A 26,639-nucleotide genomic window follows, 5' to 3' on the forward strand; every position below is an offset into this window, starting at 1 on the left:
ACTTTTAAAGAACAAACATATTCCTTAGACCTGCTACTAAAGAATTCTTTAAAGAGTCTGTGCATTGCTATCAGTAAAATTAGGTATTCCTTTTGGTAACCTCTAAATAAAAAGAAGCATGGCTATTAATGACAGACAGTTCAAGGTCTATATTCACTAGACTCATACTTACTATTTGAAGAAAATACTCTGCAGGTGGTGACCTTGTGAATTTGATACAGTAATCAGTAGATAAAACATCAAACTTACCCCACTTCTAATGTCACTCTGCCCTTTGATTCTCCATGTAATTACAGTAATCTCCAGTCAGAGGATGCTGAAATCAAAAATATATTTCATATTAGGTATAATATCTCTTTGCATTTGGATAATTGCATATTGCATGTTATGTAAAAAAAAATGATAACCAATAGAAAGTTGGAGAAGAAAACAAAAGGGACAATTGTACTTGAAGCAAGCCTGATCTGAAGCCTTTTCACGCACACCAAACACTTGCCAGATATATGTGGAATGACTGTTGACTTTACAAGCAGATTCATGTGTGAACAGCAGAGCATCTGATGTTTTGATTGACGACATTAATGAAAAGCAATTAGCCAAAAACACTTTCATTGAGGAAAAGAAAAGGCATGTGCATGTACATTCTAAAATAACAGCGGCGCCTGGGTGGCGCAGTCGGTTAAGCGTCCGACTTCAGCCAGGTCACGATCTCGCGGTGAGTCCGTGAGTTCGAGCCCCACGTCGGGCTCTGGGCTGATGGCTCGGAGCCTGGAGCCTGCTTCCGATTCTGTGTCTCCCTCTCTCTCTGCCCCTCCCCCGTTCATGCTCTGTCTCTCTCTGTCCCAAAAATAAACATTGAAAAAAAAATTTAAAAAAATAAAAAATAAAAAAAAAATAACATAAAATGGGTCATAAAACATATTTTTATTCCCTTACTTCAAACAGATTCTGAACTGGAAATTTCTTTAGAACAATGAAAACAGATAAGCAAAATGACTTCTCTGGTCACTCTCACTTGTCTATCTTTAAGTAGTTTTTTTTTTTTTAACCTAAGAGTTTAAATTTAGCTCAAATTAAGAAACAAGCATGAGAAGGTACAAGATGAAATTCTGAGTAAAAGACAAAAGAGATCTGACATGAGGGAAGTCACATCTAATCTTAGGGTAGAGAAAAGTTGGCCCCAACTATCTGTGTATAGATTATTAACTCATCTCTGACTGCGTGGAGAGGCCTTCTTTCCCACAGTTGAACTAAGGAGGGAATACAACCAAGTGAAGCCTTTACTCCACCACTAAACTAAAAACTACACAGGTTAGTGGAAGGGAAGTGTTTACAGTTGAGTTTAATAGAAGATGGCACACATGTCTCTTATCTTCCTAGTAGAGCTAACTCTAAGTCGGGTTAGGTTGGTTAGTACCAATATGCTACCATAAGATTTCATCAGTTCTAGAATGCACAGGTTAAAAATCTATCTGTGAAATTCAAAATTCATCCTACAATTTATAGCATTTTACAATTTTTGTTTGCAGGGAGACACTTCTGGGGCAGTTGTAAATTACTTATCAATGTGTGAACCCGGTGGTTATGCCTGGAGTCATTCCAGAAGCTCCTCAACTTTTCAGCCTTCCTACCATTAGGGCACTTGACGCGAGAGCATGTATGTGTTTGTATGTATATGTGTGTGTGTGTGTGTGTGTGTGTGTGTGTGTATACACACACACATACATATACATTCACACTATTGTCTGAAAACTTTCCGTCAACATCTCCTGGTAAAAGCATGAACATATTAGCATCAAAGCTTGTAGCATAGGTGACAGCTATTTGGAAAAACATACTCTGTGACAACAGTGGACAGTTTTTACGTGCTGCATCACCAACTCTCTTTAGAGCAGAGTGTGAAATGCAGAGAAAAAAAAGTAGATATAAATGACATTGATTTAGAGGAGAATGAATGAATGTGAAGGAGTTGTAGAAATTCCTTATTCATCTCTCTTACCTTTTCCTTTGGAGTTTGCAAACTGTATTGTATAGTTTTAAAAATATATATTTAAACTCATGATAGCATTTTAATTAAAGGAATAATAGTGCTAAGCAATAGGAAAATAGTATGCTAGTTAACTGACAGCATTTTTAAAATTTCTTAGTTGTCCATTAAATAATAGTATCTTGATTAAATGAACTAATGTTTTTATCATCCAGATGATATCAGAAAAGAATTTCTCTAATTACTAGACAAGAAGGGTAATAGAATTTTATGCACCATTTGAACATAGATCAACAGAGGGGAAAAAAAATCACAGAATCATGAAAAGATTGTGAAACACAACAAAAAGGGAATAATTTTCTGAATATGCAAAGGAAAAGCCTAATAGTGACAATAACTTCCTACAGAAAACACATAAAATTTGGAGCCATCTTAATTTGCAGATTGAATACCATTAAGTAATAAACCTACGGTGAAAAGTAAAATGTGTGATGAAAATCTAACACAAGTACAACTTGAGATGGAAAGAAACCAAATCAACTCAGGAAAGCTTTTGAGAAAACTGTTGAAAACTAAAATGTGCCTGAAGCACTCAGAAAATTTAATCAGTAAAGTAAAAGATAAACAAGAAAAATTGCTCCAGAATTCACAGAAGTAGAAGTGTTTTCTTATTCTTTCCAAGGACACTTTTATGGCAACACTCTATCTCAGAATTTAATGCTGCCTGTGCTCCAACTAGTAATGAATTTAACTGACCTCTCCCTGTGGATAAGTAGCAATTCAGAGAATGAGTATCTCAGGAAATCTAGACAAAGGAACAGGAACTATATGTAAACTACTACCAATAATTATGGAACCTTGATCCAGAGAAAGCAGGACTTAAGATTGCAAATAGAGACTGAATCTGAGGGTTGCAATTTGAGTCCTCACATAGAGGCAGAAAATAAGCCAGCTCAACATCAAGTCTTTTCAGTTACCCAAGCCAATTATTTACTTTTTTTTGATTCAGCCAGTTAGACTTATTTTTTTTTAATTGAGGTACCATTTCTAAAGGAAAGCAATAAAGCTAGTAAGTAACCCCTCCCCCTCAAGATAACAATACATCTAATGGATAAGAAGAACATAAGAGTGTATATCTGGTCTCTAATGCCCCTCTCCTTTCAGAGGTGGGTTCTAAATTTAGTGGTCAATACTGCACTCACAAAATCCACACAGAAGTCAAAAGAGTAAACAAAAAATAGGTCTTTGCCTTTTGTGACATTAACCTACTATTAACTAAAGTTTCCATACAAAGCTACTGAAAACTACATCTTTGCTTTATTTTTGTGTACACTGGCCTAACAAAGCCCAGACCGTACTCTACAGCAGGAAACAAGCTGAACAGCATTCCAGAGAAAATTATCTCACAAAACCTCACCACTATTCAATCATAGATGGTAGATGAAAGTGTTTGGACTTCCCTAAGACCTATCATTCCCTACTTGTCCTTTGCACGTCAGTCATTGAGTGAGGGGCTTTACACAGTTTATATTTTCTTGCTCCAAAACTCACTCTAAAACCACATTAGAGATGAGGAAATAACAGAAAGGTTAAGTCATTTGTCCAAAGTCACAACACTGGTAATTGAAAAGTACATTTCTCAGGTTCCTAACTCTCTTCCTCCCCCCCCCCCCCCACTTCAAGGAATTAATTCACTCTGAGAAAATATTTTTTGGTTTAACTATTCTTTGGACTACTTCTAACAGTATTTCTACATGGTTGTTTGTCACTTGAGATTTCCAGGTGAAGAGAGCATTAACTTTAACCATCACCCGTCACTTCCCCACACACGTTGCTTTAATATGGATTTGGGTTGATTAAATTCAATACTCCAATGCCTATTGAAGGATCTTTCTCCTTTTAATATGGGAAGACCATAATGCCATTTTTCTTACCTCTGACAATAGTAGAATTGGTCCCTAACATCCCTATATATATAATTGGTCTTCTAACATCACCATAAAAAAACAAAATGCAAGAGTTATACGCAGTTGCAGATGTGAATATTTCCCTTAACTATATTTGACCTCTTTTAATAGGCTAATTTCACTATCACTGTATCATTAATCTCAGAAACTTCAGCTGAAGGAAAAAAGCAACCTTCACATTATAAAACATCACAGTATAACATATGAATATTAATAGGAACATTCTGAATATTGGTATAAATATTATCATGCACTTAATTAAAAAATGAGTAACTTGCTTCGATAAAATGCTATAGTTTTAGTCATTACATGAAAATGAAATACACACTAATTATTTAAACATTATAAAGCAAAATATCTTGTGTTGCTCATAAACAGAAATAAATATATTTAATGACAATACCCTTTAGATTATTAATATTATTTACTGACTAAATGGCTTTTTTTCTGTAAAAATAGTAGAAATTGAAAATCTTTGATGCCATAACTAATATCCTGAGTCAGTAATGTACTAAGGTCCAGACTATATTTTATTATACAAAAGGAAAGCGATATGCTTTGCCTTAATGACAAAGCCAATATGGTTTCACAAGACTTTTTTTTTTTAATTTCCCCTCATTGCATCCTTAGTAGCTGTACAAAATTGGGCAGGTTACTTTACTTCTGAGTTTCAAATACATTGATTAAATGGAGCTGAAATGTATATCTCTCAAAGTTGTTACAAGAAGTACATCTTAAAATATATGTGTAATTAGTGTAGCATGCACATATATTAAATAGCAAAGTCACGTTCAACCCCCATATCATCTGACTCTAAACCCATTATGGAACCTCTTGTTTAACTATGTCACCAAAGTTGCTTTGTTTCCCCTTTGCTGAGTTTCTCTCCCAAACTCCTTATATTATAGAAAGAATGCAGAAAGAACACACATAAGCTGTTTAAGGCCTAATTTTCCCTCAAGCCAGAAATGGCAGGAATCAAACTATAAATCTCTGAATAACCCAAGGAAACTAACTGTAAAAAAAATGTACTGACGCAAAGTGTGGGCGATTCAGCTGGGCCCATGTAATATGACTTCTGGAGAGGAAAGGGAAGAAGTCTAGAATCCACAATAAAATTTAAACCTATGCCTTATTCAACTCCAGTCTTGTAGCAAGCACACCAGAACCTCAAAAGAAGCAATACAGAAGGCAATAGAGATACTTTGGGTAGGAAGGCTAGAATTCCCTACTAAATTTTTGGTGCCTACAATTAAGTTTCTTCGAAATCAGAAGAAGAGAGTTTTATTGCCTTTTACCATTTATTGGATATTTTTTTAAGAAAAACAGGGATTTTGATAGGATACTTTTGAACTATATGAAAAGTGTATCATCTATGTATAAAATAATAAGAATGAGACTTTCGTGTCTTAATCTTTCAACCACGTGTGTTATGCATACATTCTCTTTCAAATCTACTCATTGACGACAGCATTTTGTTTGCATATCTTCTGACGCTGGTCTTGCTCTTAATTTTATTATGGCTGTTTTTTGTCTTGTCCCATTTCCCATAATAAATGCAAAGTTCTTTGAGAGTGGGAAATATTTTATTTAATTAGTCATTTATGCATTCAAAAACTATTTAAGGAACTGCTATATGGAAGGCACAAGAACATATGGAGATTGTATAGTCAATCTTTGACAAAGCAAAAAAGAATATCCAATGGAAAAAAGATACTCCCTTCAACAAATGGTGTTGGGAAAACTGGACAGCAGCGTACAAAAGAATGAAACCAGACCACTTTCTTACACTAAACACAAAAATAAATTTAAAATAGATAAAAGCTCTAAATGGGAAACTTTAAACCGTAAAAACTGTAGAGGAGAAAACAGGCAGTAACCTCTTTGACACTGGCTATAGCAACTTCTTATTAGATAGGTCTCCCGAGAAAAGGGAAACAAAAGCAAAAATAAACTGTTGGGACTTCAAAATGAAAAGCTACTATATAGCAAAGGAAACAATCAAGGAAACTAAAAGGCAACCTATGGAATAGGAGAAGATATCTGCAAATGACATATCAGATAAAGGGTTAGTATCAGAAATCTGTAAAGAACTTATCCAATTCAACACCCCCCCAAAAAAGAATAATGCCATTAAAAAAATGGGCAGATGACATATACAGACACTTTTCCAAAGAAGACATCCAGATGACTAACAGACACATGAAAAGATGCTCCATATCACTCATCATCAGGGAAATGCAAATAAAAACTACAATGAGATATCACCTCACACCTGTCAGGATGGCTAAAATAAACAACACAAGAAACAACAGGTTTTGGTGGGGATGTGGAGAAAGGGGAACCCACTTGCACTGCTGATGGCAATGGAAACTGGTGCAGCCATTCTGGAAAACAGTGTGGAGTTTCCTCAAAAGTTAAAAATAGAACTACCCAATGATCCAGCAATTGTACTACTACGTATTTACCTAAAGACAAAAATATTGATTTGAAGGGATACATGTACCCCGATGTTTATAGCAGCAATATCTACAATAGTTAAATTATGGAAGCCTCCCAAGTGTCCATGGACTGATGAATGGGTGGCATTGTATATATAATACTCAGCCCTGTAGAAGAGGAGATCTTACCATTTGCAACAATGTGGATGGAGGTAGAGAGTATTATGTTAAGTGAAATAGAGGAAGACAAATGCCATATGATTTCACTCATATGTGGAATTTAAGAAACAAAACAAGCAAGCAAAGGAGGAAAAAAAAGGAGAGAGGGAGGCAAACCAAGAAATTCTCTTGACTATGAAGAGCAAACTGATGGCTACCAGAGAGGAGGTGGATGAGGAGATTCAGAAGAGAACTTGAGATGAGCACCAGGTATCGTATGGAAGTGATGAATCACTGTATTGAACACCTGAAACTAATACTGCGCTGTGTGTCAACTGGAATTTAAAATTTTTTTAAAACGTTTATTTATTTTTGAGACAGAGAGAGACAGAGCATGAACGGGGGAGGGGCAGAGAGAGAGGCAGACACAGAATCGGAAGCAGGCTCCAGGCTCTGAGCCATCAGCCCAGAGCCTGACGTGGGGCTCGAACTCGCTGACCGCGAGATCGTGACCTGGGCTGAAGTCGGACGCCCAACCGACTGAGCCACCCAGGCGCCCCTTGGAATTTAAATTAAAACTTATAAAATAAAATGTAGTTTGTATATACTACAATGGAATACGATTCAGCAACAAAAAAGGAACAAAATGCTGATTCATTCTACGACCTCGAAAACATTAAGTGAAAAAAGTCAGCCACAAAGGACCACATATTGTGTATTTATTCACATAATATGCCCATATTAGGCGAATCTGTAGCAACAAAAATAGATTAGTGGTTGACAGGGGCTAGGAGGAGAGGTGGTGACGGTGTCTGCTAAAGTGTACTAGGTTTCTTTTGAGGTAATGAAAAGGTTCTGAAATTAGATAGTGGTGATGGTTGCACAACTTTGTGAATATGCTAAAAACTACTGAATTGTACGCTGCTAAAAACTGAATTTTATGGTATATGAAATCTCAGTAAAGCTATTATTTAAAAAATATTAAATGCTGCCCTTGAATTGGATTAAAAAAAAAGACATGAAGATTGTGAATACTATGAGATTTATTTAAATTCATTGATCTTATAATTGAATGAGTTAATTTTCCCAAAGAAAGAAGGTGGACTGTAGATAAACTCTCAATCTGAAATACTAATGAGATACTATACTATAAATTGAAGCATTTTAGCAAGGCGTCCAAAGGACTAGAAATCAATTAGTTTTTAGTAGATGGAAGTCAGTGGGGAAAATAACTCCTTTTCAGTTTTTACCTCTTCATCGAAATTGACCCTGTGCATATATTTTCTCAAGTAGCTCAGAGTGGCAGTTTTTCATCTAATGTGTCATGCCCACATATTCAAATATGGATGGCCACATTTTTTATCTTACTCATTTTATTGTAGCATTTTTCTTTAAGGACCCACTCATGGATGGCAGTCCACAGTAATAGGTAAATTAAACTCTACCATATAAAGTAAGAAAATATAATCCAAAGAGAAACGCTAAATAATATGAAAATGACGTTAACCGATCTGTAGCATGCCATGCTTCCCCTGTCTTCATATTTGATTAACTGATTCCTGAGCTCAGCCACACCTGTGTTTTTTTTTTAATTGCAATTATTACATCTTCTATTATATTATTCCATTTGTTCCTAAATGAAGCTGGTTGTGGGGCTACACATGCAGCCAATTTATTCATTAAATATATTATGATAGAACTGAATGAAAGGTTTTATTATCAATCTCATTAATTTCAAGATAGAATTTAGTGGAAATCAATATTAGAAAATGCATGATTGCTAAATCTTCTTAAAATAATAGACTCATTCATTAAGACCGCCTTCCTCCAATAGTTAGGTCTTAAATCATTGACATGGTCTAATTATTTAGCAAGGAGCAAATCGTACCCAGCTCTGCTACTTTTTGGCAATTATATGATAGGATCCTAACATAGGCCTGGACTTGAATTAATTTGAGTATGCATATAAAGTGTTTTAGCAATAAGTTGATTAGAGGAAAGATGGCTACACAAAGAGAAACACGATAGCAACATGCTGACGCTTGGCAAAAATTCTGGTAACTAGCAAGCTGTTTTAACAGGATCAGAATGGGAAATGTACCAAAACAGTCCTCATTGAAAGATAGCAGGCAATTTAAAACCTTTTGAATTAAAAGATATTGCAATATAGCTAAAACTATATACAGTACTGGACATGCATTATCTATGAAAGATGAGACTCTCCATTTGTGCTTCAGCAAGCAGGATTTGGGGGCAAAAAAAATCTCTTTAGAAGTACAAAATGCAGTAGGCAGAATTATTCTCAAGAGTTACAGGTATTTTATGGACATAGCTTCTTTGGCTTTGAATTTTTGTGGTTTCCGATATTGAAATTTTAGGGAAAAATGTGTAGAAAAACAAAAATGGCTGCTGCAGGTGAAATTCTATTTCCCCTGTTTATTGATTTCACTAATCAGGTGTGACACCTAAATGAAATGGGCAACTATTTCTAGATCCAGGGTTTCACTGAGTTTTAAACAATAGTCTGTGAAGAAGTCCCATTCATTGTATTTCTTTCTGCTCAGAAAATCCACCTAAAACTAATTGCTCATTTTAGTACTGACCTGAGAGAGGCAAGCTTTCTGCTATTGTCATTTGTACAGATGGTAATTGAACACAGTCATTAAAAGTGCGTACATACAGGGGCACTTGGGTGGCTCAGTCGTTTAAGCATCCGACTTCAGTTTAGGTCATGATCTCGCAGTCTGTGAGTTCCAGCCCTGTGTCAGGCTCTGTGCTGACAGCTCAGAGCCTGGAGCCTGCTTCAGATTCTGTGTCTCCCTCTCTCTCTGCCCCTCCCTCACTTGCACTCCGCCTCTCTCTGTCCCTCAAAAATAAATAAACATTAAAAAAATTAAAATGCATACATACATGTACATATACATATATAATTACATTATGTATTTTATGTATTCAGTGATACATATCTTTATATGTATACAGATATATAGATACACTTGGTGATATATACATATGACCTATTTATAACTTGTTAGCAGAGAAAACTAAGAAGATTTTGTATAGGAGAAAGAAATTAATAATTTTGATGGTAATGTTTATTAATCCTCAGTTTAATACCTATAGTACTTCCAGGAAGGAAAACAAGATTTATCTAGATAGGTTAATGTAGGATTCACAAAATACTTCGAATCTTATCTCTCTAGCAACATTAATCTCCATATTTAAATGCCCTTTTGCTTTTTAGAAGCCCAATGATTACCCCTACTAAAGTTGCTACAATGTTAGAGGTGTGCTTGACAATAAAATGTATAATATAACCACTGCAGACATTCTAAACAAGCTGGAGTTTCCTTACGGTTTTGTTCTCTAAAATTTATTATCTTTAATTTCTCTGATAATTGTCTTTTAAAAAGGCCCACCCTTCACAGGGCATTGCACAAAATTATACCTATGTCAAGACCATAAATTAAAAAACAAAATGAATGAAAACTAACAATGCACATTCGAACAGATGGTCTCTGATGCACGTGTGAAAATGATGGTAGAAAAACAGATTTGTGGCTCCTGAATAATTCTCTTCGTGGGTCAGTTTTAAAAATAACTCCAATAGTATTAATGGAAAGAGTTGAAAAAAGAAATCTAACTTAACAGTTCCAAGCAGAAGTAAAACTGCAAAGTCTATAGAAATATGATTAGAATGATAAAAGTCTTCTATAATTATTTAAAGCAAGGTGTCTTACCCTATTTGGGCACTCAAGAGAAAAATCCAGACTCTCGTGTAGGTTTCCATGATCTATTAAGAAACTTTTCGAGTGTAGATTCTGTATGCCACACCAGCAGAACACTTGCTCCAACCTACTGTTGTTGAATAGAGGATAACATACATGCACAGTGGTTAAAGCGTAAGCCTGGAGTCAAATCCAGGTTTGATATTCATGTCACCACTTACTAGCTATGTGACTCTGGGCACATTACTGTGCTAAACATTCCATGCCTTGGTTTAAATTCTGCAAAGCAGGTAATAATAGCATCTACTGAGTCACAGAGGAAGAGTTCAACGAATATTTTTTTTGTTATTCTGAGTGTTAAATATGGTGTGTATTTATTCTGTAATAGAAAACTCTCATTAAAATAAAACCAATGGGAATAGGTCTATTCTTTTTGGCTTTAGTTTTGTAGAGTAGGGAAATATAAGGTGAGTACAAAACTGTCAGAAGAACAAGATTTGGACTTGACAAAGAAAGGGAAAGGGAGAGGAGAGAAGCAGTGAGGGGGGAAAGGTGGTCAAGATACTATGGAAGGACCCTCACTTAATTCAAAAGATTGGCAGAGTAGAAAAAAGGAGATTGAACATAAAATGACTGTAAATATCTATAGAAAATCTAAACATGCATAATGTTAATACATTCTGATAGTGTATTTCAACAGGAAGTTTCATGTGTATAATCAGAATCATTATAAAGAGTGTCCCCCTCTTTATCACCCTCAAATCAATCTAATCCCATATCCTGTTACATCTTTTGAATATGTGCCTTTCTCACATTCCTTCTACAATATCCTAACAGGATCTCATCAATTCTCATCTGACCCATAGAATTACATGGTCTTTAATGATCTCTCACCAACAGCCCTACCAACTTGGAGCCATCCTCCACAAATAAATCCTCATCTATAGAATAAACCCCTACATAAACAGAACTGATTCATCTTTGGGGTACTAATGGCACTTGGTCCCTAACTCCATTACCACAATCTGGCACAGCAAGAAAATGCCAAGAAGATCACTATGCCAAATCAAGCTTGCCATTTGCCAGCAGGGTGATTTGAAGAAAGTCCTGTCGGGGCGCCTGGGTGGCGCAGTCGGTTAAGCGTCCGACTTCAGCCAGGTCACGATCTCGCGGTCAGTGAGTTCGAGCCCCGCGTCGGGCTCTGGGCTGATGGCTCAGAGCCTGGAGCCTGCTTCCGATTCTGTGTCTCCCTCTCTCTCTGCCCCTCCCCCGTTCATGCTCTGTCTCTCTCTGTCCCCAAAATAAATAAACGTTGAAGAAAGTCCTGTCACTGGGAGGCTCTTTCTACCCAACAAAATCTGAATAACCCTACCAACCTTTGAAAGATTGTTGTAATGATTTAAGCAACCTATATAAATTACATAGAATGTATATCTTTTTATTAATGTCTCAACCATGAACATGAGCCCCGTTCTTTCCTAAGCCAATCTTGACAATGACTGGAAGCATATTAGAAAACCTTCATTAACTAAAGCATTGGTTCTAGACTAGGTTTACATTCCAGACTAGTGTCATTATAGATATGCCTTCTGAATATCAACATGTCCACTATGCTTCAGCCTCCTCCAAACCCCAGAGGTGCACGTCAAGTCCATAGTTCCTGCCTTACAAACCCTTTGTTGGCTCAAGCCTTTACAAGTTGGCTGTTACCAGTCTCTACTTCTCACAACTGTACCCCACTCTCCTGACAAGAATGTGAACCTGAGCCCCAGTTCCCAGTATGTTGGCTGTGATCTGCTTCACATTGCACAAAATTCTTGAACTGAGGTAGTAGACTGATATTCTGGTGTTTACAAACTGGCTCTGTGGGGAAAAGAGTAGCAGGCATGGAGACGGAGTCTGATTTGCAATAATTACCAATTTCTAGACTGTAAATACTCCCACCATGGTTAAAAGCTAAAAACCTGACCTCATCAAACACAGAATAGAGAAGAAACGCACATTATCAGCTTTCACAAGTCAATTCTGTCATTCAGCCTACCTACCTTGGACATAGCAAGCATGAGAACAACTACCTGAGAAACATTCCAACCAGAGCGGACCCTTCATGTCAACTCTAGATTACACCTGAGCTTTTTATGTGCCTTTATGTGATTTCTTGGATTTGTGACCTCTTAAGTATTAATTTTCTTTCTCAAGTCTCTTTCTCTCACCTCAACTGCTTCCCAGACTGCTGTATGCAGAGGTCTATCATATACTCAGGCCAATACCTTCATAGATTATGGAAGCAGCAGAAGGCAGGATATGAAGTGATTCTCATCCCAGCACAGATTTAAATTCCTGTGGCATAATCCAAATTGTGGAAATTTCTCTTGAATAGCTAATTGGCCTTTGTTATAGATGATTAAACCGATGTAAAATTAATCTTACTAATTATCCTCCCCGTATTTCAGACATTATCCAGAATTATCTTTTAGGTTGTTTTTTTTTTATTTATTTATTTTCTAATCTGTCAAGATGATATGCTCTATTAGAACAGAAAATATCTCACAGAAAGTCATTGTTTAAAAAAATTCCTGTCTAGGATAATTGCTTCACTCTTAAGCTAATAATTTATTTATACAGTCAACAAACAATTGGAGTCCCAAGTGAAATATTAGGAAGTTTCCACATAAGCAGTTGAAATTCCTCAGGCTTTAAAATATAGGAATTTGTGAGGCTGTATCACTGGTATTTTAATGAAAGTATATAAGGTGAGGAAGAAAGAGTTAAGATTAACAACTATGAATTTCAATTTCCTCAGCTATCATACATAGTTATATCTGTCCTATGCTCCTTACATAATTGTTTTGAAGCCCAGAGGAGATATTATCTATGGGAGTTTTCAGACGATTTTAAAGAACTATATAAATACAAGGCATTATTTTATACCTATTGTATATCATCCCTTTCATACAGTAGGGGCTCAATTAACACTCGTGGAAGATCTCCGTAAAGAGAAATATACAAAGACTGAAAGAAAATTTTATTTTAAAATTCTTCTGAAAACGTCTGAGTGATAAAACATGTATACATTTTCTTTACCTGATAATAAATTTCCCCCTGAGGAACTTATAGCACCTGCAGAGAAAGAAGCTCTTGCTAGTGGCAGAGATAGACTCTATGGCAGGTAATTGCAGGTGGCCTGACAGCTCCCGCTGTTCAGACATCTTCTTGAAACTTAGATTTACATAATGAAGGGACAGAAACCGGTGTTGCTTCTAATTCAATAGTGGCTTTTTGCAATTCTATTCCAATTCAACTGTGGCACAAGACATATTTAATTATAATAGTGCTGGGATGACTAATGCCAGCAGCACTAGATTTATAACACACTGCCTCATTGCTTATTAGCAGGGAAGACAACAAAATGTTACTTCTTTATAAGTTCAGATGATGGTTTGAATGAAGAAGTAGGTAGCAAGTAGTTCAAATTATAACACAAATAATAGTACATAAATGGAGGGCCATTCTCAATGTACAATGGGGATTTCAAGAATTTTAGGATCGAAATTTGACATTAAAGGTCCAACAAATAATTTACAGCTTTTTAAGTCATACTTTACCAGAAAGACATTTATGGATTACCCATTTTGCAAGGGTCTCTGGAGACAAGACATGGGTCTATCTACTTCAGCATATTCCCTAAAACTCAAGTCCAGTATTTTTTCACATGAAGACCTGCCATCAATTATCCAAATAGAATTCATTTTCTTTTATGGCAGCACATCACTCTTCCCGTATCTATCCCCCTCATATTCCTTTAGGCACTTGTCTTACTATCTTTTTAAAAAAAAAATTTTAATGTTTGTTTATTTTTGAGAGAGAGAGAGAGAGAGAGAGAGAGAGAGAGAGAGAGAGAGAGAGACAGAATCCCAAGAAGGCTCCAGGCTCTGAGCTGTCAAGTACAGAGCCTGACCCAGGGCTCAGACTCATGAACCATGAGATCATGATGTGAGCCGAAGTTGGCTGCTTAACTGACTGAGCTGCCCAGGAGCCCCACTTGTCTTACTATCTTAATCTCATTCCTGCCCCAGTACTCTGGACCTCACCCTTGCCCACATTCTCCAGACCCTATTTCCTACTTATCTCCTTCAGCATTTTCTATTTCTCTCTATCCACGGTCTCCCTTCTTGCAACATGCAACCACTCATAGCTCTTTTCTATATGAATAAATTACCAAACTGTTGTCCTTTGTTCTCATCATCCTGGAGCATTTTAGGGGATTTGACTCCATTGGCTCTTCCTATTTCCTTCACCTCCATCTGTTTCTTCTGTGCATGTGCCAAGCATCTTACCCTTAAAGGAACATTCCATTCTGCTACTTCAATCATTATATTTAGGTGGATATCTGCCAAATATGAACCTTTAGTCCTGAGCTGTCATCTTTACTTCAGTCCCATTTTGGCAAGATGCATTCATGACTAAAATATCTGATGAAAGCAGCCTGCATCAAGTCTGTTCCATAACTATTCATTTCAACCAGTGTTCCCGTATTCATGCATCTGGATACCCCTGTAAAATCACACTTTAGATTTAGTTCCTTCTTGAAAAAGAAACCTATTTTAACAAGCCTCCATCAGGATAAGGAGGAGGATGGATTGACATGAAATCCACATCAGGAAAGAGTACAAGAAATACACGTCATAGAAACATGGATAGCCACTTTCCCCCACTTTATTCCTCCAATCTAGAAAAGGACAAACTGTCTATGGTGCTAAGTCTTAAAGGGTATGACAAAGTTAGGGTTACTCTGGGATTGGTTTTTATAGCACCTAAGAAGTCTAAAGAAAAACTGTGACAAATTGGAATGAGAGCTCAACCCCAGGTAAATGGCTGGAGGACACGAGGCAAGTGCTTCCCAGCCACATTCTCCTTCACCCTAACAATGTGGTTAAAGATATGAGGCTTCACATAAGTCACCATACTACTCTGAAGGCAGACAGTCTCCTGGAAGCTGGGCCCATCATTATGTGCTTGGGATCAGATTAGTAGGCAACAGTCTGATGTTCAGATTAGCTCCAAGAATAAAGGGAAGGCCTCCATCTATCTTCATCTTTCACTTGTTACTAAGCCCAGGATTTTTGGACAAAACTTATCAAGCAGGGAAGGAACTCTTCATTAGTCTGCCTGTCCAGAACAGCTTCTCATGGGTATGATTATTCTCAAGCTTAGACTGCAAATAACCAGAAGAAAGGATCTCAGTTCATTCAATCTTCTATGTAACTTTCATAGATTCTTTTACAAAGCAAAGGGTTCCTTACTTTATAAAGTGGTCAGCATTCCATTTAAGCTCTTCCAGTAAAAGGATATTATCTCCCAAGGCAAACCCTTTGTATTCTTAGCCATTTTTTTCTCCTTGATTTTTGACATATTGCTTATTTAACTTAGGTTAAGTATCTAAATCTGTATTACAGACTTGCTTTAATACATTGTTCTCAACTCCAGAAGCATGTTAGAATCTACATGGGCACACATAGTATCTTCCTTCAAAGACCAGCTCCTTTCTGTATATGTTTCTTTTGTTATTACCACCATTATGCCACTCTTCCAGGATAGAAAATTTGGATATGTGCAGAATTCATTTTTTCATGGAGAAAAAAGGGAAATTACCTAGATATATCAAGCTCTTCTGCTTAAAAAAAAAAAAGACAAATATGTATATGTTTAAATGTTTTCCTTTTTCCTTGCATCACTTCACCACCACCTAATCTGAGTCCTTACCAATACATGCTTATATTTGCACTGAATATTTATTCATAACAGCCTGCCTGGCATATCTTTTCTCTGTCCATGATTTTTTGAGTATTTGCTTGACAAAATGACCTAAGACTCTCCTCTTCCCCTACTGTTTCCCTATCCCAAGATTTTCTCTGCTTCCTAAAACAAGTTCAATTTTCTCTACAAGGTTTGCAAAGTTTTCTGCAATCTATCCCTACCAATTTTTACCTAACTTTATTACAACAACACTAACCGACATAGACCTCAAACTCTCACCAAGAGAGTGGCTTTTAATCTCTCTGGAAAATGTTAATATCTACTCTAAGAATAAATTATAGAGTCATATTAAAAAAAAACATGCTAATTGCCCCATGATTTGGGCTCTCTAGAGAAATTCTCATCAGTTTCTAAGACTTGAAAGAGGCCACTTTTAATAAATGAAGAGGGAAGTAAATATGTAAATGTGCCCAGAATTTCAATATATGTAATATGGGCCACATCTGTGGCCTGAAATTGAAGAAGTTTTAGACCATTATATAAATAATAAAGGACAAAACAATTTTTAATTTCCAGAATTGTCTAAAAACCATACATAGAAATCAGCATAGTGTTGATATCATTGAAAAGCTGCATATTATTTGATATCCAGTCTTACTTAGCCTTACCAACAAAGCCAATTTTCAGGCAAAAAGTTAGAGTACCATGGTATTATTAAAATTTTAAATCTTTACCCATTATTGTTCAAGAAGTCAGATCATGTAACATTTACATTTTAATGTAAATTCAAATTAGCATTTTGATACAGTAAAATACCTTTATTGTGTAAAGTTGTGTAAGTATCATTCTACGAAATTTTTTAAAGTGTATTTTGAGAGAGACAGACAATGTGAGCGGGGGACGGGCAGAGAAAGGGAGAGAATCCCCAGCAGGCTCCACACTGTCAGTGCAGAGCCGATCTGATCTCCAACTCAGGAACCTGTGAGATCATGACCTGAGCAGAAATCAAGAGTTGGCCACTCAACCAACTGAACCACTCAGGTGCCCCTCATTCTGGGAAATTTTAGTTTTTATATTTTTATACACACATTGTATATGTTCCAAATGTTAAAGTATTTTTATCATACAGATCACAATTTTTAAAAAGTTGAAAGCCATTACTTTACTTCATTAAATTGTTACAAAGACACTGCGATACAGGTTTTATTCCAACTTGGCAGAAGAGGAAACTTCAACTGAAAGAAATGAATTCCCCTTCCTCAGGACTATAAGGAAATTAGCATTCAAGTTCAGGTAAAATAAATCAAAAGTCAATATTAAGTCTATTGTCCATATGCCCCTATATTCTGGACTCAAATTTTAGATGATATTATATACATGAATGTCAAATTATTCTTGTCAGAGATTGCAAATGAATTTGTTTTTGCTACAACAGTTGAAATCCTGTCAATAAAGCAAAACTGCATTTTAAGAACACTCAGTGTAAGAAAATCTGTGCAATTTAAATTTTTTTTTCAACGTTTATTTATTTTTGGGACAGAGAGAGACAGAGCATGGACGGGGGAGGGGCAGAGAGAGAGGGAGACACAGAATCGGAAACAGGCTCCAGGCTCTGAGCCATCAGCCCAGAGCCCTACGCGGGGCTCGAACCCCCGGACCGCGAGATCGTGACCTGGCTGAAGTCGGACGCTTAACCGACTGCGCCACCCAGGCGCCCCAGAAAATCTGTTCAATTTAAAAAAACAAAACAAATGACCAAAATACAAATAGACAAAAAGCCCCAAACTCTTAAATATAGAGAACAAACTGGTTTTTGCCAGAGGGGCGGGGAGTAGGGGGATGGGTAAAATAAGGAGGACCAAGTCTACACTTACCATGATGAGTACTAAGTAATGTATAGAATTGTTGAGTCACTCTTGTATACTTGAAACTAATACAACACTATATGGTCATTTTACCGGAATTAAAAACATAAATTAAAAAAACTGAGCAATCAAAAGGACATTTGTTGTTATGGAACAGGTAAATTAGGAAGTTATTTCTCTTAAGTTTACATGTGAGTCCATGGAGGTTCTCAGTGACATTCCAATATAATTCAAATTAGAAAAATTAGGCCCGTGCGGACTTTAGATACACCTATTTTACCATTAACAACATATGAATTACTACAAAAGATTTTAATCTATATTTCTGTTCAAGCTGGAGTTTCACGAAACCAGGCTTAATATTAAGGGTCAGAAAGAAAGCATGAGACTGGAAGATAACTAGCAGATTGAAAATTAACAGAAGTGGGCATATACACCTTTTAAAACAGAAATTAGAAGACATAAAAATATAAAAAAGAAATTGATCTTTGGAGCTGTAATTGTATCTTAATGTTTTTTGCGAAATGGTCTGGACAATAAGATTCTTACTGAGAGTGAAAGGCGGTACATCTGGGAATAAAGTCACAGCTCTGACAACTTTGGTTTGCAGTGCAGTAATTGTGGGAAAACCACTTTCAGAGTAGAGAATAATAGTATGGCTATGTATCTAGATCTAGATATATATATAGATAGATAGATATAGATATGGATATAGATGATATATATAGATATAGATGATATAGATATAGATATAGATATATAGATATAGATATATAGATATGATATAGATATAGATGATATAGATATAGATATATAGATATAGATATATAGATATAGATATAGATGATATAGATATAGATGATATAGATATAGATGATATAGATATATAGATATAGATATAGATATAGATACAGATATAGATATAGATATAGATATATATAGATATAGATAGATATAATATTGAATTGCATTGTTGCCAAAGTAATGGTATTTCTGGTAAACACAAATGCAGAATTCTCCAAAGGGCAACTCCTCAAAGAGTAGGAAGAAATGTGAGATTTAAACATATAATCTCTTCTCATGCAAATCCAGATAAACAACAAAATAAGGGGAAAAAAATGTCATTTTAACATACGTTGTAATGCAACACAGATGGCTAAATGCAAAGGCTTCTGTGATAAGCCAAACCCAGCATGCAGTCATAAAATAGTTTACTTTTCAGTGGCTCACCTTGTAGAACGAGCTGTGGCAGACTAGTATTGGGTCCTCCCTTTGGGGGGGCACACTGCTCAAGGACATATCCCAGTCTCCCTGGACTTAGATGGTTCCACGTGACGGAGTACTGGGAAAGAGTGTGGCTTCAAGTCAGATATGCAGGACCTGGCTCCTAAACCCTCTTGTGAGATCACTCATGTTCTTTCTCTCTTCTGTTCACCTTTAAGTCAAAGACTGAGAAATTGCTTTCCTGCTGACCTGCACCAACTGCGACCTACTTGAGAAATAGACCTTTGTTTTGCTAATAATCACTGGGATCTAGAGTTTACAGGACTCAGCATACCTTAATGCAAGTGTCAAATTTCAACACTCCGTATCAAAACTGATCAAAAATGACACGGAGTCTATTAGGAACACCTAATAATAAAAACCAGTATCATGCTACAATTATTCTACATAAACAGTATTTACATTATTTTCACTTCCTCAAGATATTTGTAATGAAAGCAAAGAACAAGAGTTATTTTTAGTATCACTTAGAAAGACATAGAAAAGAGCTCATCGAGTCAGGTCTAAAGTTTCTGCTTATTTTCACCTTCATTCCTCATTCAGGGCCCCTCCCACATTAGCCTCAGTTGTCCCTTTAGGTCATCTTCCTTTTCTATACATCCCCCATGTCTTACTCTAGTAAGTGTCCTTGGATGCCCTTTGATATATGGTGGCTGAGATCACAAGAATGAACATTTCCAACCAACATACACTCTGTTTTCACAAGAGGAGATCACGTATTTCATTAGACAGAATATTACCGAAATGATTAACTCTTCTATTACGATTAATGAAGCTAAGAGTACCGCTGTGTATCTTGCGGTGGATCCCAAATTAGAACATGAAAGCTGAAATCAACAAATAATGAACTGGCTCAGCACTTTTTCCCCAAGTTATGTCAATAAAGGAACATCCCCTTTTCTAGCAGCTGAAACCAAGTGTATACTCTTGCAAGCAATTTCGGGTAAGAACAAAAATGTTTTCCTTTCTCTTCCTGAGAAGTACCAACGATCGTTCCTCTTTTGGCATCATTTCAAACAGAGTATAGATATTTCCTTTTCTTAGTTTCATTTGTGTCTTAGTCTGGATATCGTTCGCCCAGAGAATAAAGTAAAAGCAGCTGTAGAATCATCTATCCCTTCCTGGATTGGACACGAAATCCTCTTTCTCCTCTCTCAGCACATGCGGGGGGTTGTGGGGTATGAAGTGTGAAGCATACTAAGGCGGAAGAAAGCAATTGCTACGAGGAAAGACAGGAAGAATATACATCACACGGCTGTCATAAATCATATTTTGCCACTTCCAGGCAACCTACAACAAGTAAACCCCTGGCAAAAAAATGTAGACTTTCTATGCCTAGGTTTTTTGATATTGTACACAGGAGCAATATTATTTTTCTCTTTGCCTTCCAGCTTTTCTATAGGGAACAATCAGTTTTCCGCAAGAGTACTCTGACATTAGTTTTTGAAAAATCTCTCAAGAGCATTACTAAAACAGGCCACATAGATCAAGAAGAAAACACCTGGAAATTGCTGGATGCAGTAAGTCATTCACGATATTTTTATTGTATTTTTAATGGCACAGGAAACCATGACAGCACAGAGTCTGGAGAAGTGGCCCAGCCGTTAAAGAGGTTAGAAGATATAAGAACCCTTGAAATCCTCTTAAGTAATCAGTGTCACTGGCCTGCTTTCTAATTTGGTAGAAAAAAGTTAAAATTCCTCTCAACTTGCGCCTCATTGGAAGTCCCAAATCAATTCCCGTTAGCTCTAAAGACAAATGATACAAGTATTTGAAATGTAAAGCATTCCATGCTGAGGTTAATATCTTTATAATAAAGAACAAAGGTTAAGTCCAAATATGTACACATCTCTAGTGTCCTTTTGCATTCTTTTCTCAAGAGTGAGGGCACAAACGGAACAGACAGGAGAATGGGCTCTGTGGGGACGGCACTCAGGTTTCTTCCTGCAGGCCAGCCCGTCTCGCTAATGGATAGAGAGTGCTGAGAATACCATGTTCAGAAGGATGTTCAGGATTTTGAGAACTCGTCTAGGCTCAGAGGGCAGTGATGGAGAATTATTACCGCCCCCCCCCGCCCCCAGGACCAAAAGGGAGTGGTGGCAGGCGAGCGATGCTCTGTACCTGACATCTCTGGTCTAGTGGAAAGTTCACACATGAAAACACACGGCCATTTTGGTTGTGGGGAAGTGGTATAGAGTCATGGGTGAAAATGCACCAGTGCTCTGGTTTTCCTGGCTACTCAAAGCCCGAAAGCTGCCTCAGAGATTAAATTTACCGAGGGCAGATAACCTAAGAACAGGTCTGTCACTGCCCTTTGAGCATGACAGGGCCATGCTAATCATTTCCCACCTCATCTCTGCATTCCTGGGGCATCCTAAGCAGCCAATATCACAGGACACATGGTTACTTGCATCTGTACACATGTGCAAATGCATGGAATGCATTTACTCATCTCTTTTAATTTAGCATTTTTGTTACTATTATGGTAGAGTAGTCATATATCCTATAAGCCAGAACATCTACAAATAAAAAGAGCTAATGTTATTAATTACATGGGACAATAGGAGATCTAAATCAGAACTTTCTTGGAAAGCTGGACCTATGGTCACCCTAGATAATAGTTCCAGTTTTAGTAGATTAAATTATTACTTCCAGTTAGGTAAACTGTTGATTAAAGAAAAAAAGTGTGCTGCTAATATTATGACTTAAAATAGGATAACATACACAACACAACAGACGCACGAATATCAAATTCGAATCTGTAAGTGGAGGAAAATGTGATTTCCTGAGGTCTACAGTTTAACAAAGCAGTGAAAAAATAAATGTGAGTAGAAAAACCAAGCCATGACTACCTCTCAGTTGATTTACTTTGTAATATTCTAACTAGAATCCTTGTTTTCTCTCTTGCTCTCTCTTTTTTTTAAACAGAGCAACCAGAGTGATTAGCACTACTGACCAAACCATGTTACTCCCCTGCTTACAAATCTTTCATTACTTTTTCATTGCAGTTAGAATAAAATTCAACACATTACCATGGTCTATAAACCTCTGCCGAACTACACACATCTCCAGGCTCGTCCCTCATTTCCACCCTTGTCATTCTCTGTGCTCCAGGCACATCGGACATGTATCATTAATATCCCAAGATTTCCAAATTTAGGGGCTTCACATTTGCTATTTGCCATAACTGGAATGCTCATCCCTGGCCCCAGCTTATCCTTAAAGTCTTAGCAGACACTCGAATGAAGCTATCAAATCTCCTAAAAGCTTGGCCTATCTTGTTTAAAGCAGTGCCTTTCCCAGAGTGATTCCATTTGTTCCGTTCTTCCCACAATTCAACATTATTTTCTTTACTTCATTTGTTATTTACAATTGTGAGCATGTGGTATGCTCCCAGTACTCTTAAAATAGACCAAATCTCTGCTTAATAGGCTCATAAGACAGGCTCAATGTACAAATTGCAATTCAATTGGTATCTGAAGAATGACAAAAAGTCAAGTAGAAATATTGAGGAAAGAATATTCTGGACAGAAAGAAAATCAAATGAAAAGGCTGTGAAGTGGAATGAAAAGGCCAGTGCATCTATTTTACCGTGCATAAAAGAAAAATCTATAGGAAATGAGATCAGACAGGAAATGGTCCATGGACTCGTGAATTCCATTGAAAAGTGTTTAGATTTAAGTCTAATTGTAATGGAAAGCTACTAGAGGGTTAGAAATAAAGAAGTGAAATAATCTAAATTATACTTTAAAAAGATTACCTAGTCTGTTCTGTTTAGAGCAGAATATGGAGATAAACAAAGAAGCAGATAGATTAGGAGGTTTTACTATAGTCTAAATGACCTAAAGGGGCAATTTGATTAATGGAGAAAAAAATCTGATCTGTGTATTTTCGAGAGCCCAATGAACATGCTGCTAAATTGACTACACAGGGAATAGTTTTATCTTTTTACTATTGTATCCTAAGCACCTAGCACAGTGCCTGGACAATAGTGCATTATGGTGTTAAAAATGGAGAAGAAAAGACTCAGAGACATCATTCAAAGTCAGGCTTCTCCTGGCAAAAACAGGTGACTCACTGTTGCAGAGCAGCAAATAAAACAAGTCTAAAACGTTTGTCGAATATCATCTGTGGAGAGAAAGCAGAATGGACCACTGGCAAGTTTCCTCCATCTCGTAACAGAATTAGATGACCATATAATATTGATGCCACAGAACATGAGAGAAGCGTATCATCTCTAAAGTAAGAGAAAACTACCATGCACATGATGAGGGAGCATGAGGCAGGCTGAGGGGCAAGGCACAAGCTAGCATCCCACCACCATCAACACAGGTGAGTTCTGATCTTCCTTGGACACTCCTGGCTACCCAAGAACAAAGGAAAGCGGTTGAAGTGCTTGCCGTGGTAATGTGGGAGACTAAGGCAAATGAAAAATTAAATTCTCTTACTGCCTATAGCCCACTGACAAGTCCTTGAGACCAGCAGAGTGACCTCCCTCTAAGAGCTCAGCTGCCTCAAGGATGACACTTTGCTGGAGGCAAAAGAGAACCTAAATTTAACACTATCCCAACCTTCAAGATCCTGTAAGTCAACTTCCTTTATCTCAACTGCCCTAAGATATATGCTGGCAATCATACTCCAAGCTTATGGCCCCTCGATATACATCTGAAAGGTCTTATGACTGAGAGTAAATGGTAATAAATAGTGTTTCCCTAGCAACGGCTAGCCCTTCAAGCTCCTGGAAACATTGCTTCCAAAATTCCTTAGAGACATTGTCTATCCCTGACCTCCTCCCAACCTGAAGGTATATAATGGGTTACCGGTCATGACCCCAGTGCAGCTCTTCCTGTCCATGGGTCCTGTCCCCATGCTTTAACAAAATCACTTTTTTACACCAAAGCCAGTTTTCAAGAATTATTTCTTGGCCATCAGCTCTGAAACCCATGAACCCCCATCACCCCAAAACTTCATCACACGCTGAGATATTGGTAAGTGTATCCTTCACAAGGCATGAAACACATCTACCTTTGCCCTCCCTTAAGGAACACCACACAGTAGGTGAGCAATGGATACTTGATGAATGAACTAATGAACAAAGAATAAAAAAAAAATGGGTGTTTTGTTCTATTTAATCACTGAACACACGTGATTCTATACTGTATTTCTGTCAACTTGATTCCATGAAACAGGATAGACTAGAAGAGTAGAACTGGTTCAGTTCTGAGAAAGCATGTGTTGTATAGGAACAAGATATGGTACTGACATATAAATAAGGGAGGATGCTTCCATAGGCCAATCCACCCACTGATTTATTCATTGCAGTAACAGTTGCTTGTCAACAATGTCCCACACGAGCTGATTCAGTATTGACGGAAATCATCAAAATGATCTGACCATGCTCACGGAGAATTTGTTTCTTTTTCAGCATGCTGAGCAGAGAAATGGCCAATAAGTACAGGACTCCATTTTTTTGTCTTTTTTTTTTTTTTTTTTTAGATCAGACACGCTAGCTGTCAAGGGGAAAGGTGCTCCCATGACTTTATGAAATGTGAAATAACAACATTTCTTCAAACTCACATCTGTGATTTCAAGTGTTGGCTCAAGTGGCCTATCTCAGTGATATATCGAGAATCTTAAGTAGCCGAATCTATTTCTTAAGGGCTAACATACCACAAGGTTAAATGTTTTGAAAAGAAGACCAGGATTTCAAAACACGACCACACAATAGGACAAGTGCCTCAACTGTCAAAAGTTTGACTCTCATAAATAATTTCCTTCACTTGTTAAAGAAAGAAATCAATGAAATACTGCTTCAGGGCATATTTTAAAAACATCCCATTGCGCTAATAAAAAATGTAGAAATACGTCACACTTTGATTGCCATCAAAGAGTAGATTAGGAACACGTTCACACCTATATTCTCAGTTTCAAGAGTCAACCTTTCAGCTTTTGAGGATAATATGCATGTTGATTTTCACTTGATGAGCTGTTAAAAGAAATTTCATGAGATAACTTTCTATGTTTTCTGGATATTCTTCCTATCTAATGCCATATGTATTTAATAGAGTCTTCAAATATTCAGTCACTACCTGGCAATGCATATTTGTGAATGGGGATTTTCTAAGTTAGTGAAGACAAACTGTAGGAAATCAATGAAATGTCAAACTAACCTACCATTCAAGTTATTCAGCACTGAGAATGAAATGGATTCTTCGGAGATGTATTATAAATAATTTTTATTTCATAATTTTTATCACTAATGAAGATAATTGTGATAATAATTTTATTATACTTATTATTATGAAAAAATAACATATCTACATAACTTACCTAGCAATATATTCTAAACACCAGCAAATACTTTAACTATATGAAAGTATGAGAATCTCATAAATGGAAAAAATAGAGGAATTGGAACCACAAAAACTGGAGTTCAATTCCCAACTCTGCAACTTACTTGTGATTTTGATGTCATTGTTCTTCAGTTTCTTCACACACAAATTATGCCAATTATCCTCAAAGGCAATTATAAATATTGAAAATTATCTACGTATAAAAGTTAGCAGTTTCTAGACATGTACCAAATTTAAGAATCAGTAATTGTTATTAGATTATTTCACTTATACCTGTAGGACAGTAATTGTTTCTTGTTCTACTTTTTGTTTTGTTTTGTTTTGTTTTTTGTATGATTCCCTTCCTTGGAGTTTTAGGTGCTCAATATATATTTGGTAAATGGATGAATCAACATGTGGCAGGATTCTATCTACAACTAACAGAATTGTTGTCCTTGTATTGCTCACACTTTCTTCTATTTCAGTTGCTCCCCAAGGAGCATTTGTCCTTGCTCTAGTCCATGTAAGAGTAGAAAATTAAAAGAAAAAAAGCCCATCTGTTCACTAGAGGAATATTCTTTTCTTGGAGATAGACCTTCAGTGCCTATTACCCGTCAATCATATTTTACCTGCAAGAGACTAGGTAACAACCTAGAGAAATGGAAGAGAAGATAATTCATTCATTAATTCAACTGTATTTTTTGAATGCCTACTATGCACCATGTACATTTTTTTTTTTTTTAGTCCTAGGGATAAAGCCATGAAGAGGACAAATAAAAGTCACTGTCCTATGAAGCTTATAGTCCAAATGCAGGGAAGAAACTTCAACGGACAATAGGAGAATAGTGTGGAAGAAGGTGGATGATGTGGGAGCACAAAGAGGAATCCAAGAACAATTAGGAAGACCCTCCTGATCTAAAGAGGCCAAAGTCAGAGTGAAATGGACTCTGAGTACAGCGTGGAGTCCCTGATGAATTCACCTGTGGACCATCTGCCTCTGACCAGTCCTGAATATTTGTAAACTCACTGAACCAAAGGCAAGAGATTTAACCATTCTATGCTGGTGGTGGAGATGAATAGAAATGAACAAAACCAGCAGGACGAGTTTCCTAGGGGTGA

At 36.8% G+C, this 26,639-nt stretch overlaps 1 long non-coding RNA gene across 1 annotated transcript in view; it reads right to left on the reverse strand.

Moving 5' to 3' along the window:
* Window positions 1–26,639, reverse strand: part of LOC123383212 — a 109,536-nt gene that overhangs the window by 70,855 nt on the left and 12,042 nt on the right. Inside the window, exon 2 of the long non-coding RNA XR_006592719.1 lies at window positions 250–316. This is a non-coding gene — a long non-coding RNA (uncharacterized LOC123383212). The remainder of the gene's footprint in view (window positions 1–249; window positions 317–26,639) is intronic.

This window comes from Felis catus, chromosome F2 (assembly GCF_018350175.1).
Source record: "Felis catus isolate Fca126 chromosome F2, F.catus_Fca126_mat1.0, whole genome shotgun sequence".
Lineage (NCBI taxonomy): Eukaryota > Metazoa > Chordata > Mammalia > Carnivora > Felidae > Felis > Felis catus.